Genomic DNA, 15,079 nt, shown 5'->3' with positions numbered 1-15,079 from the left:
CTGGGCCCCTGGAGCTGGCCCTGGGCGCCTGGAGATGGCCCTGGGCCCCTGGAGGTGGCCCTGGGCTCCCGGAGGTGGCCCTGGGCCCCTGGAGCTGGCCCTGGGCGCCGCACAGTCAGGGCCACCCGGCTAGGAGTACCAACCTAGAGAATGGGGCAAAGGGTCCTACTGGCTTTTTCTCCTTTTGTGAAGCCCTCTTCACAGTCCCCTTGGGTCTAGCTTTTTCCTGCGCCCCAAGAATCACAGCCTTTCTAGGTCCAAGTTAACACTTCTATCTGCCATGCTAAATCCCGTTTCCTGATGATGATGCCATCCACAGTGACTTGTCTTTCCATTTCTGTCCGCAGCCATGTCCGTGGCTGTGGATCAATAATCCAATGACAAATGCTAATGACCTTCTACTACGGTCCTCCAGGTCTCCTGATCTTATAAGATCTTACACTTTTATTTCAGAATATTCATTTGCCCAAGATCAAGAAAGAATAAAGACCAAGAAATAGAGGAGGCCATGTGCCCACAGCTGCCATGCACAGATAAGACAAGCCTTCTCTTCTTCCACCTGTCTCTTGTGGCCACCTAGAAGTTTAAGTGATCCCTTGCAGCAGCAAATAAAAATGGAGAGATGACCATACTGAGTCATCTCCTCTTCTCCTCAATTAGCTAGATGGTCGACTAGATGATTTATCACCATCTCCTTACATAAGCTCCTCAGTCACGTATGACCAGAAAGGGGCTATGGTCACATGTATTGAAACCAGATGGGAAAAATCTGCATATATTCTTAGAACTGACCCTCATAAACCAGTTCACTCATGTTACAAATCAAAGGAAGTTTGCAATTTGTGCACTCATAAAATTTCAGGTCCCTAATGTACACTCAAGTTGCACAATACCTCACAGAATGTCATGCTTCTCTCCCCCGCCACCTTTGTTCTAATTCTTCTTTCACAACATGACTAATGTGTAAATATGTTCGACATAATTGTGCATGTATAATTTATATCAGATTACACACTGTCTTGGACAGAGGGAAAAGAACAGATAGAGGAAAAATGGAATCAAAATCTTACAAAAATGAATATTGAAAGCTATTTTTACATTTAACTGGGAAAAATAAAATACTATTAAATGACAAAAAATTTTTTAACCAAATGAAGAGTGAGAGCTGAGTAACAGTGTGAACATCCCTTTCAGGAACTGACTAGTAAAGGAAGTCAAGATGTTATATAAATAGGGGTAGCTAGGTAGTGCAGTGGATAGAGCAACCAGCCATGAAGTCAGGAGGACAGGGGTTTAAATCCTACCTCAGACACTTGGTAATAACCTAGCTGTGTGACCTTGGGCAAGTCACTTAACCCCACTGCCTTGCAAAAAAAGATTATATAAATATACATATGTATACATACTATAACAAGAATTTAACTTGAAGGGATAGCAGGCTTAAGGGAAGGATTTTGAAAGATGGGGGAGATGTGGACATATTTGCTGGTGGTAAGAAAGGAAAAGAATTATCCATTTCTTTTGCTTGTGTTCTCTGGAGCCAATAGGAGAAATCTATCCTTCCATAATCACAAGCTAAATATATCCAAAAACAGAATTTATTATCTCTTATCACCTCAGAACTTCCCTGTTTTTGTTGAAGGCAACACCATAAGAGTTAATGCAGGAGGATGAATAAAGCAAGTGTAAACCTCTTTGAAAGCTTTACAGTACTATTTGGCTTTTTTTTTTTTTTTTTGCAAGGCAGTGGGGTTAATTGACTTGCCCAAGGTCACACAGGCAGATATTGTCTTGAGGTCACATTTGAACTCAGGTCCTTCTGACTCCAGGGCCAGTGCTCTATCCACTGTGTCACCTAGCTACCCATAGCTTTTTTACTTATTTTTTCAGAGTTTATATAGTATTAGAATTAGTTGTCCTTTTATATTTGGTAGAATTCACTCATCTTAAAGCATCCTACCATTCTTATGGCCTGCTCACCAAGAGATACTCCTTCACAAGATCTACCCTCACTCTCCCATGGTGAGTTCTTTTTTAAGTTAAAAGGAAAAGAGATATACTATAACCATGAATATGAATGAAATGGATTCACCTGTAAAATGAGTCCATAAGGAACTCACCATGGGAGAGTGAGGGTAGACCTTGTGGAGGTTATCTCTTTTCCCGAACCCCTAAATTTTGTGAGGGGGTCCAGACTGTCCTGACTTCATTTTACAAATCCTATTTCTGCTTTCTGGATTTCAAAACCATGCCTTCATCCTTTCCCCTGATTTTCAATTTTCTTGTATTATAACCCAGAGCTTAGCACAGTATCAGGCACATAATAGAAATTTAATAAATGTTTATTGACTGACTGACTGACTGAAAGGAAAAAAGAATTTATTAAGCCAGGCGCTGTGCTAAGCTGGGGTTACTAAGAAAAAAAAAAAGATAAAAGAGTCCCTGCCTTCAAGGAGCTTACAGTCTAATGGGGGAAACAATATGAAAATAAATGTATATAAGGTAAACTACAGGATAAATAAAAAATAATTAAAGTAGAGGAAGCCTTCCTTCCTTTCCTCCTTCCTCTTTTCCTTCCCCTTCCTGCCACCTTCCATTCTTCTTCCCTTCTTCTCCTTACCCTTCTTTTTTGTCTCCCTTTCTTTCTTCCCTTCCTTTCTCCTTCCCTTTTCCATCCTTCCTTTGTCCTTGTCCCTTTCTTCCTTCTTTCCTTCCTTCTTTCCCTTCTTTGTCCCTTTCTTCCTTTCTTTCTCCCTTTCTTTCCCTTTCTTCCTCCCTCTCCATCTCTTCCTCTCTCCCTCCTTGTACCTCTTTTCTTTCCTCCCTTCCACTTCCATCCTCCCTCTCTTCTTATCTTCCTTCCATTCTCCTTTCCTCTCTTCCTCCCTCCTTCCCTTCCTTTATCTATATTAGGTGTCTCTACTTCCTTCTCTTTTGATTTCTTCATTGTCATATATTGTGATCTTTTCTCAAACCTCCTCCTTTGTGACTTCAGCATTTGGCATGGCTGATGGACCTTCTTTCCCTAGATATTCTCTGTCTGGATTGTTGTGGTCCTGCTCTTGCCTTGTTCTCCTCCTGTCTTTATGACCACTCCACCTTAGTCTCCTTTACTGGTTCTTCATCTATATCATGCTCTCTTAAATGTTAGTACCTTCAATACTCTGTCCTGAACCCTCTTTTCTTCTTCCTCTAAATCTATTACTATTTTACTTGGTGATCCCATTATCTGGCACAGATTCAATGATCATACAAAGGATTCCCAGATCTTTATATCCAACCCTAGTCCCTCCCCTGGTCTACAGTGCAATATCACCAACTATCTTTCGGGAATTTTGATTTGGATATACAGTAGACATCTCAAAAATTCAATATGTTCTAAAAGGGAACTTATTTTCTTTCCCCCCTAAAATCTTCCTTTCTTCCAAAATTTCTTCCAAACTTCCCCATTACCATCTACGGTACTGTTATCTTTCTTGTTTTTATTTACCTAATTATTAACAAGTTGTGTCTCCCCTACAGCTGTGGACCATTTTCACCTTTCCTTCTATGGGGTAATATTTAGCCAAGTTCCTAACATAGTAAGAACTAATAAATGCTTTTTGACTGTTTTACTAGTTGACTTCGTCTTCTACCATTTGTCCTTGTTTTGACATCTAGGGCTGAGTAGAACCTTACATGATAGCCCTTAAATAGAACCCTTTAAGTACTGGATGGACTTGTCAATATCCCCTAGAAAATATGGCAGAACTGAACCCAATAAGGTAGCTAGGTGGCGTATGGTGCACGCTGGACCTGAAGTTAGATCCTACCTCAGACACTACCTATGTGACCTTATCAGAGAGGATTTATCCTCCTTTCAGTTTCCTGATCTTTAAAATGGGAACTCTCATAGAAACTAACTTACAAGGATGTCATGAGAATCACAGTTAATCACACCCACACACCCGCACACAGAGCTTTGCAAATCTTCCCGTTACGTAACCACTAGCTATTGTTATTATTCTTGTTATTAGTACTATATCTTATATATAATTTATCCATCCTAGTGAAACCTAAGATTGATTAATTTTTTTTAGCATGTCACTCTTTTGGTTAATATTCTCTTTTTTTTTTTTAAGGTTTTTGCAAGGCAAACGGGGTTAAATGTCTTGCCCAAGGCCACACAGCTAGGGAATAATTAAGTATCTGATACCAGATTTGAACCCAGGTACTCCTGACTCCAAGGCCAGTGCTTTATCCACTACACCACCTAGCCGCCCCGTCTCTTGGTTAATATTAAGCTTCCACTGTATTAACAGACTGAACTCCAATCTTTTTTTATAAAAACTATTGTGTAGCTAGTTTTGAAATTCAAAGTTCAAGTACTAATTCACTAGCCTATTACCTATGTGACACTGGGTAAGTCATTTACCTTATCTTCTTATACCTCAGTTTTCTCACCTGTCACATGAGGTACTCAAGCTAGATAACCTCAAATAAAATTTCCAACTTTAAATTTTATATCTAGTGACTAAGCTAAAGAAAATTATGAGAAAGCAAAGATTTTAACCCCTATGTAGTCTTCATGGAAAACCAGGAAAAGGATGAGGATTAATAGTTCCAAAGGAAGAAGATATATTGATATCTTAAACACTGGTTTTTATTTTTCAGAAAATCCATCCTTGAAAAATAAAGTAAAAACATGTGATTAGAAGCAAAAGCAAGAAAAAGAGATGTAGTATAACCATGAATATGAATGAAATAGATTCACCTGTAAAATGAAAGAATCCAATGATATGTTACAAGCAAAAGACTTGAAACATAAAAATTCATGCAGTTAAAATAGTGAGATGAATCAAAATCTATTTGCTTTACCTGAATTAAAAATAAATAAATAAAGCAGAGGGTAGAAATCATGATTTCAGATGAGGCAATAGTAAAAATAGGTATAATGAAAACATAAAAAGATAAATCTACACTATATTCAAATGATGAATCATTATTAATTTACTATATATGTGTATGTATATATATCACTCATATCTAAATATGTAAGTTCATCTAATTTCTAGTAGAAATACATAATTACATTATAATAGTGAAGAACCTCTATATATCTCTTTCAGGCCAAGACACATGTGACAAAAGGATAGACAAAAAAGAACTTTAAGACCAGAATGTAATTTTAGAAAAGTAAGATATAAGATATCTCATATGAGGTGATTACTAAATGATAATCAAAAGGACTATACATATTTCCCAGTTGTGAATGGGAGACTGATCATGTATTAAGGGATTAAAAACAAAACTGATCGTGTATTAGGGGATTAAAAACAAGTACAAGAAAACAGTATTGAAAATAGTCTTTATTGACCACAAATATTATGAAATTAGTTAATAAATCACCTGTGAATAAAGGAAGAAAAATAAAAGATGAAATAGTTTAATCCTAAAGAACTATGTCAAAGAATAAATCTTGGAAACAATAGAAAAGTTCATTTTGCAAAAGTTTTTGCAAGGCAATGGGGTTAAGTGACTTGCCCAATGTCATACAGCTAGGCAATTATTAAGTGTCTGAGGTCCAATTTGAACTCAGGTCCTCCTGACTCCAGGGTGGTGTTCTATCTACTGCACCACCTAGTTGCCCCAAAAAGTTCATTTTAAAAAATGACAACAATAAGATAACATATCAAAACTTTTGACATGCAATCAAAATAGTCCTTAGATAAAATTTATATCTCCAAAAGCTTTCATCAGCAAAAGATGGAATAAAATAATATCTTGGACATGCAACTAAAAAAAAACAACTAGAAAAGCAGTGAGTCAAAAAACCCCAACTGAACACAAAATTAGAAATACTGAAAATATAAAAAAATTGAAATCACAATAATCCCCCCATCAAATTGCTACAGAAAACCTGAAGTTTTTTTTTAAAAAAACAAATAAACTAGATAATTAGCTAGCTCAATCTTTAAAAAAGAGAAAAGCCAAATTGTTGGTACAAAATTTTTTAAAGAGAAAATAAAATTGAAGATGAAATAAATGGAAATATCAGAAACTATTAAACTCAATTTTATGTCAGCAAAACTTATAACTTATAAACTTATAAAAAGTAAAGCATGAAAAGATTAATAGAATAAGAGATAGGTTATTTAAATTGGAAAATTAATTGAATAAACCATTAATGAATTCCCAGTGAGAAAAAAAAGATTAAAGAGATTTGTAAGTGAATTCTTTCAAACATTCAAATAATTAATTCCAATACTATATAAACTGTTTCAGAAATCAAAAAGGAAGGGATACTACCAAACTCTTTCTATGATTCAAATGTGGCCTTGATACCTGATACATGTCTCACCATGACTGCTTGGAAAGTTACAAAGATGGGGGGGGGGGGGGATGATAGACCAATATCCTCAATAAATATTTAAGAAAAGTATTAAATAAAATATTAGCAAAGAGGTTTCAGCAGTATATTAAGATGATTGTACATCATTTATGTAATGAATGCAGAGTTGGTCCAATATAAAGAAAATCATGACCAATTTAGACCAATTTAGACCAAAATAGACCAATTGAATGATAAAAATAGCAACTATAAGTTGTATTATAAAATGTGAAAAAAGTTTTGAAAAAATTCAGGACCCATTACCATTAAACATTTAAAATCATAGGAATAAATGTATCTCTCCTTAATATGGTAAGAAATATATATATATATATATATATATATATATATATATATATATATATGGAAAAGACAATATTATATGTAATAAAGAATACAGGTCTTTTCAATCAGGAGTAAAGATGTCTTTTCATTACTATTATTTAGTTCTAGAAATGCCAACTGTAACAATAAGATGAGAAAAAGAAATTGAGAGAATAAATATAGGCAAAGAGGAAACAAAAATCACTTTTTCCAGATCCCAGTCTGTCTAAATATCTCTAAAAAATCAACTAATAAATTAATTAAAATAAAACTTTAGCAAAGTTTCAGGACATAAAATAAATGTAATCATTTTGATATATTACAACAAAATTCATCAGTAAAGGATAGAAAGAGAAATTTCATTTAAATAACAATTGAATGTATAAAATACTTAGAAGTCTATCTACCAAGACATACATAAGGACTATATAAATATAGCTAAAAAAATTATAAAAATAAGGATTGAACTAAGTAGTTGGAAAATATTGCTTTTTGTTAGATCAAAGTAATATAAAATATTATCAAATTAACTTAATATAGAGATAGTTGCTCTAGTGAATTATTTTATAGAACAGCAAAATAAACTTGAAATTAATCTGAAAGGAAGAAAGGTAAAAAAGTTCAAGGGAAATAAAATCAAGAAGGAAGGAAACTTTGCAGTGCCTTTTATCAAACCATACTTCAAAATAGAAGGAAGGAAGGAAAAAGGGAAAAGGAAAAAAGAAAGAAAAGGAAAGGAAAACTATTAGAGACCTTAACTTAAAAAGACAAAAGTCTTCCACTGCATCCAGGGCCATCTCCAGTCATCCTGATTAATATCTGGTCACTGGACCCAGAGTCCTCCTGAGTAGAAAGTGAATCTGGTGACTTTGCACAGCACCCCCCTCCCCACTTAAATCCAATTCACTTGCATGTCCTAGCATCACCTCCCTGATGTCATGGCCTTCTTGGGAAAAAAGGACAAATAATAACCTCTGTGATAAGTCAAGATAAACTCCAAATGAATAGGTATAATAGATCACATCAAAACAACTTAGAGGGGGTAGCTAGGTGGTGCAGTGGATAAAGCACTGGCCTTGGAGTCAGTCTCAGACACTTAATGATTGCCTAGCCGTGTGGCCTTGGGAAAGCCACTTAATCCCATTTGCCTTGCAAAAAAAAAAAAAAAAGAACTTAGAGGAGCTTGGAAAGGAATAACTTTCATGAAAAAGAGATAGAAAGGATTATGGAAGATAAAATGCACAATTCCAATTTCATAAAATTAAAAAGAAAAGAATTCATATGTACAAAAATATTTATCACATTTCTGCTTACTATGGTGAAGAACTATAAACTTGTGAAGATTTATATGAACAGGTTCAGAGTGAAGGGAGCAGAACCAGGAGAATAAGTTATATAATAACAATTTTATAAAGATAAATTTGAAGAGAGTTAATAAATCCATGATTTACACAATGACCAACCACAATTGCCACATGATAAAATATTCTGCCCATAAAAAACTGATGAATTCAAAGTAGATTGAGAGATATTTTTTTTAATATGACCAATGTGGGAATTTGTTTGCTTGTCTATACATATTTATTTCTAAAAGGGTTTTTTATTTCTTTTCTCAATGGGGGGCAGGGTCATTGAAAAGAAAAGAAAATTTACTTTTTAAAAGTTACATATTAAACTTATTATACTTGAGATGAAAAACAAACGGTATATAATAGAGGTTGGCAATTTCATTTTCTATTTTGTATATGAAAATGTTCATTTTATGGAAGATACACAAGAAGATATCTTTAGGCCTGATGTCAGGACAAACCTCTCTGGAAGAGTCCTTCAAAAATGGGGGCAGCTAGGTGGTGCAGTAGATAGAGCATCATCCCTGGAGTCAGGAGGACCTGAGTTCGAAGCCAGCCTCATTCACTTAATTGCCTCACTGTGTGACCTTGGGCAAGTCACTTAACCCTACTGCCTTAAATAAATAAAAAAAAAAATTTTTTAAAATGAAGAGGGGTCCTCCCAACAATTTGAACTATGCAAAAGAAGAATGGGTTGCCTTGGAAGAGGTGGGTTTCTTCTCTCTTGAGGACTTAAGGCAGAATCTAGATAACCAATTATTGAAGATGTGTAGGGGGATTTCTTGTTAAGGACTGTGTTGGATTAAAGGGACTATGAGATCCTTTCTAGTGCTAAGATTCTGTGGTTCTCCCTTCTCTATATATGATTATTCTTTTATGACTATAGAAATGCTCATTTTGTTTTGTTCTTGTAAATAAAAAGACAAAAATATTTCTTTGGGGGCAGCTAGGTTGGCACAGTGGATAGAGCACTGGCCCTGGAGTCAGAAATACCTGAGTTCAAATCCAACCTCAGACAATTAATAATTACTTAGCTGTGTGACCTTGAGCAAAACATTTAACCCCATTACCTTGCAAAAAATATATATATTTCTTCGTAGATATCTCATAAGATTCCAAATTTAGAACTCAAAAGGACTGTAGAAGTTCCCTAATTAAACCTTTTTATTTTACAAATGAGGATGCTGAGACCTCCCAAGGATGTATGGCTTATTCACAGAGGTAATAGTTGACAAAAAGGATTGGAACTCAGGTCATCTGAATCCAAAGTTAGCATTCTGAACATTGTACCAAAATGTCTTTTCCTAATTGGACAGAAAGAGTGAAGCCAATTTATCCCCAAACTATCGAACAAATCCTTAAAAGAATATTTTCAAATGTATTAGACATTTCTGTCACACTTTTATACACAGAATCAGAACATTTACACTGGGTGGTACCTCACAGCTCATCTGATCCTGTCTCCTTATTTCACTGATGAGGTAATGGTAACCTAGAAAGATCAAGTAATTTGTTACTTTAAATTGCATAACTTATAGGAAGCCCAACAAAGATTCAAATTCAGCTTTTCTCTTCCAACTCCAGGACACTCTCCTACTCTAACTCACTGCCTTTCTTTAGTTCCCAAGTTTGAAGTTTTCCCACTAATCCAGGATACAGGTCCTTTTAGCTTATTTTCAGACAAATCCAAAGGGAGACAAGTGGAGGCCAGTAAAGGAAGGTTTTTGGCCCAGTTTCCTCTTGTGTAATGCTTAAAATGTGGAATGTGACCAGTATCAAAAATGAAAAGGGTGCATAATTACCAATAAGGAGGAAATTAAAGAGATAATTCAGAGTTACTTTGCCAAAACCGCATGCCAATAAATTTGATAACCTGAATGAAATGAATGAATATTTACAAAAATACAAATTGCCCAGATTAACAGAAGAGGAAATAACATACTTAAATAACCCCATTTCAGAAAAAAAAAAAATTGAAGAAATCATCAATAAACTCCCTAAGAAAAAGTCTCCAGATCTAGATGGATTTATAAGTGAATTCTACCAAACATTTAAGGAACAATTAATTCATTTTCTACATAAAAATATTTTTAAAAATAGGAGAAGGAGTTCTGCCAAATTCCTTTTATGTCACCAACATGGTGCTGATACCTAAATCATGAAGAACCAAAGCAGGCAAAGAAAATTATAGGCCAATCTCACTAATGAACATTGATGCAAAAATCTTAAATAAAATTTTAGCAATGAGATTACAGCAACTTACTACTAGGATAATTCATCATGATCAAGTAGGATTTATACCAGGTAGGCAGGGATCATTCAGTATAAGGAAAACATTCAGCATAAGTGAAGATAGTAATAACAAAACCAACAGAAATCATATAATTATCTCAATAGATGCTAAAAAGCCTTTGATAAAATTCATTAAAACACTAGAAAGTTTAGGAATAAATGGAGTTTTCCTTAAAATAATGAGTAGTATCTATCTAAAACCATCAACAAATATTATAGAGAATGGGGATAAACTAGAAGCATCTCCAACAAGATCAGGGGTGAAACAAGGATGCCCATCATCACCATTACTATTCAATATAGTTTTAGAAATGTTAGCTTTAGAAGTAAGAGAAGAAAAAAAAACTGAAGAAATTAGAACTGGCAATGAGAAAGCAAAGCTTTCTCTCTTTGCAGATGATATGATGGTATTCTTAGAGAACCCAAGGTAAACATCTTAAGAACTTCTTGAAACAATTAACAAATTCAGCAAAGTAGCAGGATTTAAATGAACAACAAAGCACAAGAGCAAGAGATAAATTCCATTTAAAGTAACTGCAGACAACATCAAATACTTGGTAATCTACCTCCCAAGACAAACCCAGAAACTATATGAATACAATTATAATAATAAAGTCAGATCTAAATAACTGGAAAAATGTCAATTACTCATGGTTAGGTTGAGCTAATAAAAATGACAATGCCACCCAAATTAAATTACTTATTCAGTACCATACCAATTAAACTACCAAATAATTACAATTACCAAGCTAGAAAAATAGTAACAAAATTCATCTGGAGCAACAAAAGATCAAAAATAACAAGGGGACTGATGAAAAAAAAATGTAAAGGAGGGTGGCCCAGCTCTACCAGATCTAAGACTACTATAAAGCAGCAGTCATCAAAACTGCCTGGATAAGAAATAGAAGTAATGGATCGGTGGATTAAGATAGGTTCAAAAGAAACTGCAGTAAATGACTATATTAATCTACTGTTTGACAAACCCAAAGACATTAGCTTCTGGGATAAGAACTCACCATTTGACAAAAATTGTTGGGAAAACTGGAAAATAGTCTGGTAAAAACTAGACATAGACCCACATCTTATATGCTATACCAAAATAAAGTCAAAATGGGTACAAGATTTAGCTATAAAGGGCAACACCATAGATAAATTAATAGACCAAAAAAATTATCTATCTGATCTATGAAAAAGGGACAAATTTATAACCAAACAAGAAATAGAGTATATTATAAACTGCAAAATGAATGATTCTGACTATATTAAATTTAAAAATTTTTGCACTAATAAATCAATACTGCTAAAATTAGAAGGAAAGCAAAAAGCTGGGAAACAATCTTCACAACTAAGAGTTCTGATAAAGGACTCATTTCTAAAATACATAGAGAATTGCATCAAATTTATAAGGTTTCATTTACGGCCATACCACTCTGAACACGCCCGATCTCGTCTGATCTCGGAAGCTAAGCAGGGCTGGGCTTGGTTAGTACTTGGATGGGAGACTGCCTGGGAATACCAGGTGCTGTAGGCTTAAAACAAAAAAAGAAAAAGAAATTTATAAGGTTTCAAGTCATTCCCCAATTGATAAATGGTCAAAGGATATGAAAAGACAGTTTTCAAATGAAAAAATTAAAGCTATATATAAACATATGAAAAAATCATTATTGATTAGAGAAATGCAAATTAAAACAACTCTGAGGTATCACTTCACAACTATCAGATTGGCTAAGATGAGAAAAAGGGAAAATGATCAATGTTGGAGAGGTTGTGGGAAGCTTGGGATATTGATACATTGCTGGTAGAGTTGTGAGCTGATTCAACCATTCTAGAGAGCAATATGGAACTCTGCCCAAAGAGTAATAAAACTGTTCATACCCTTTGACCAGCAATACTAATTCTGGGCTGATATCCAGAAGGAATCATAAAAAAATAGGAAAAGTCCCACATGTTCCAAAACATTCATAGCAGCTCTTTATGTAGTGGAAACAAATTGGAAATTGAAGGGATGCCCATCAATTGGGGAATGGTTGAACAAGTTATGGTACATGAATACTGTGAAATATTATTATTCTATAAGAAACCATAAATGGTCAGATTTTTAGAGAAGCATGGAATGAATTACAGGATCTGATGCTGAGTGAAGGGAGATGACCCAAGAGAATAATGTACACATTAACAGCATTGTGAGATGATTAACCATGATGGAAGCAGCTCCTCTCACCAGTTCAGAGAACTAGGACAACCCTATTTGACCGTCTATGGACAAAGCTATCCCCATCCAGAGGAAGAAAAACAAAACAAAATCCTTCAGAATCTGATTAATACTACATTCACTTTAAAAAAAATATCTCAAGTATTTCTTTCCCCTAATTCTAATTTCTCATACTTGAAAATGCCTAATCTGTAAACATGCTTAACACAAATTTGCATGGATAATATTAACCTGACTTTTTTGCTGATGAGGGGAGTAGGGTGGGAAGGGAGGGTGGAAGGAAATTTTGTAACTTAAAAATATTCATAAGTATATGGATGAATGTTGAAAAACTTTAATAACATGTATTTGGAAAAATAAAATATCAATAAAAATAAATTAAAACAAAACACAAAAATGTGGAGTGTGCTTCAGTACAGGGTGCCCCTATAGATAAGAAGGAGATAATTTCCTTATTTTCTGGTGTATTTTTTGAAGATTGGTCATAACATAGCTAGCCTGTCACACAACCCTTTCCTCCAGGCTCTCCTCATTTCTTTTGGCCCTTTGGCTAAACCTTTGTAGTAGGAAGCTTTATTGTAGTGCAGGTGGTGTTCATTAATATGACTATTTAAGCATAAAAGCAAGGAGAATAACTAACCAGAACTATCTGGTCTTCTTGACTTTGGAGGGCAGAATTCGAATGAATCAGTGGAAGATGTACCAGGAAAATACCTTTTGGCTTAATGAGAGGAAAAATCTTTCAACAATTAGAACTATCCAAAAGTGGAATGAGCTGCCTTTAAGAGGCTTAGGGGACTTCTCTCTTGAAGTATTAATTCAGAGAATGGACAACCAACTACTCTGAAGATGTACAAGGAAGATTGTTGTTAAGAAGTAAGTTGGAAGAATTGCTTTGGCTGCATTCCAAATATTATGTATCTTTTTCTTACAATTGTCATGGGAATTATCTGCTTTTTAGTTACTCTTTAATCAACTCATCCATTTTAGATGCTATGTTTCTAATTTTAATTTTTCTTTCACTACTCATTTTAAAAATAGGATTATTATCCATTGTGGGTCATAAAGTTTTTCATATATATATATATATTTAACTTTATACTTTGCTTTGTACTTTCATTTATGACCTGTGCTATGTATAATGAGAAATATGTAGTCAACGTTCTAGTTCTATAATCACTAGAGATAAATCATGACTATTGAAAAATTATATTGATGTCCTAAATCTCTCTCTCTCTCCTCTCTCTCAATTTAATTTCTCTCCCTGTACCTCATTTAAGTCTTGCTTTAAATATTTAGATGCTATGCCATTTAGTGCATGTTTCTTATTCATATTATCATAACATCAATGGTGTCTTTTAGCAAAATGTTGTTTTCTTTATCTCGTAATAAAATTTATTTTCACTGTTTTAAAAAAAGTAACTTGGACAATGAGACCTCTTCCAGCTGTGAGATTCTATGGGTCTCCCTAGGATTATTCTTTCATGACTATTTAAAAACCTTCCAACTAAGCAGATATGTTGTTTCTCTTGCCCTTCTTCTTAAAACCCAAATAGAGTTCATGCAAATGTATTTGCAACAAAATACATTTTATTGTATTAAAACAACAACAGGGGCTGCTAGGTGGCACAGTGGATAGAGCACTGGCCTAGGAGTCAGAAGGACCTGAGTTCAAATCTGCCCTCAGACATTTAATAATTACCTAGCTGATCTGAGGCAAATCATTTAACCCCATTGCCTTGCAAAAAAAACTACAAAAAGGTTATCAAAACAACAACAAACCATTTCCACCTTGAGGAAATCCCTATCTGTCCTATTTTATCCTCTTTGTCTTTCATTCTCCTGTCCTTATTTCCATCCCAATCCTTTTCTCATCTTTGCATCATACATTTTCACTTTCTCTGTGATTTCTTTTTTTTTTAAACACCTCTCTTAGTGAATTTTCAGAATCAATAAAGTGAAAGGAAGTTTGAAGGGAATGTGGGATATCTGGGAACTAAAAATGCAATTAGATCTGTCTTCTCGTCTTCTCCCCTTCCCCTTGATTCCTGAACCTCTTGACTGTGTTAGAGGATTTGATTGGCCAGCTTCTTGGAAACAAAACTGGTCTTACTTGTTCTTCTCCTCTTCAGGTAAACAAGCTTTCATACCAGTTCAGCTTGTTGTATCATATCCTGCCCCAGGGAATGGGGCTGGGACAAGCGGTAAGCCTGGAGTGACTGGGTTTATTCTGCCTTTCTAGCACTAGCGATAGTAGTCTAGACAACAGCTTTGGCTCTTTTCAAGATTTTTCCAGGTTCCAAAGCTGGAGAGCAACCCTGGAGACAAGACCCCATTATCTGGGAAATGCTCTGTTTGGTAAAATTGAAGGAACATGCCTATGGTAGAATTTCAGTGTTTTTTGCTTTATTGCTCTTGGTGTTTCAGCATTTAAGAATGTGAAGAATGTATTTAATTCAGCATTTTAGTAAAGGGATTTGCTTTGGAAGTTAATGGCAGAAAGGGTGACTGACCTCAAGCAGCAAGAGGAGG

The 15,079-nt window shown here is 34.8% G+C and overlaps 1 non-coding gene across 1 annotated transcript; it reads left to right on the top strand.

Annotated features, from left to right (window-relative positions):
* Positions 1-11,747: 11,747 nt before the first annotated feature.
* Positions 11,748-11,866, top strand: LOC141510284 (5S ribosomal RNA). Its single transcript, XR_012474795.1, has one exon. It is a non-coding gene; the product is annotated as a 5S ribosomal RNA (ribosomal RNA).
* Positions 11,867-15,079: the final 3,213 nt, after the last annotated feature.

Source organism: Macrotis lagotis, chromosome 1 (genome assembly GCF_037893015.1).
Source record: "Macrotis lagotis isolate mMagLag1 chromosome 1, bilby.v1.9.chrom.fasta, whole genome shotgun sequence".
In the NCBI taxonomy this organism is placed as follows: domain Eukaryota; kingdom Metazoa; phylum Chordata; class Mammalia; order Peramelemorphia; family Peramelidae; genus Macrotis; species Macrotis lagotis.
Note: the sequence above shows the minus strand (reverse complement) of the source record. Positions and strands in the feature narration are given on the sequence as shown.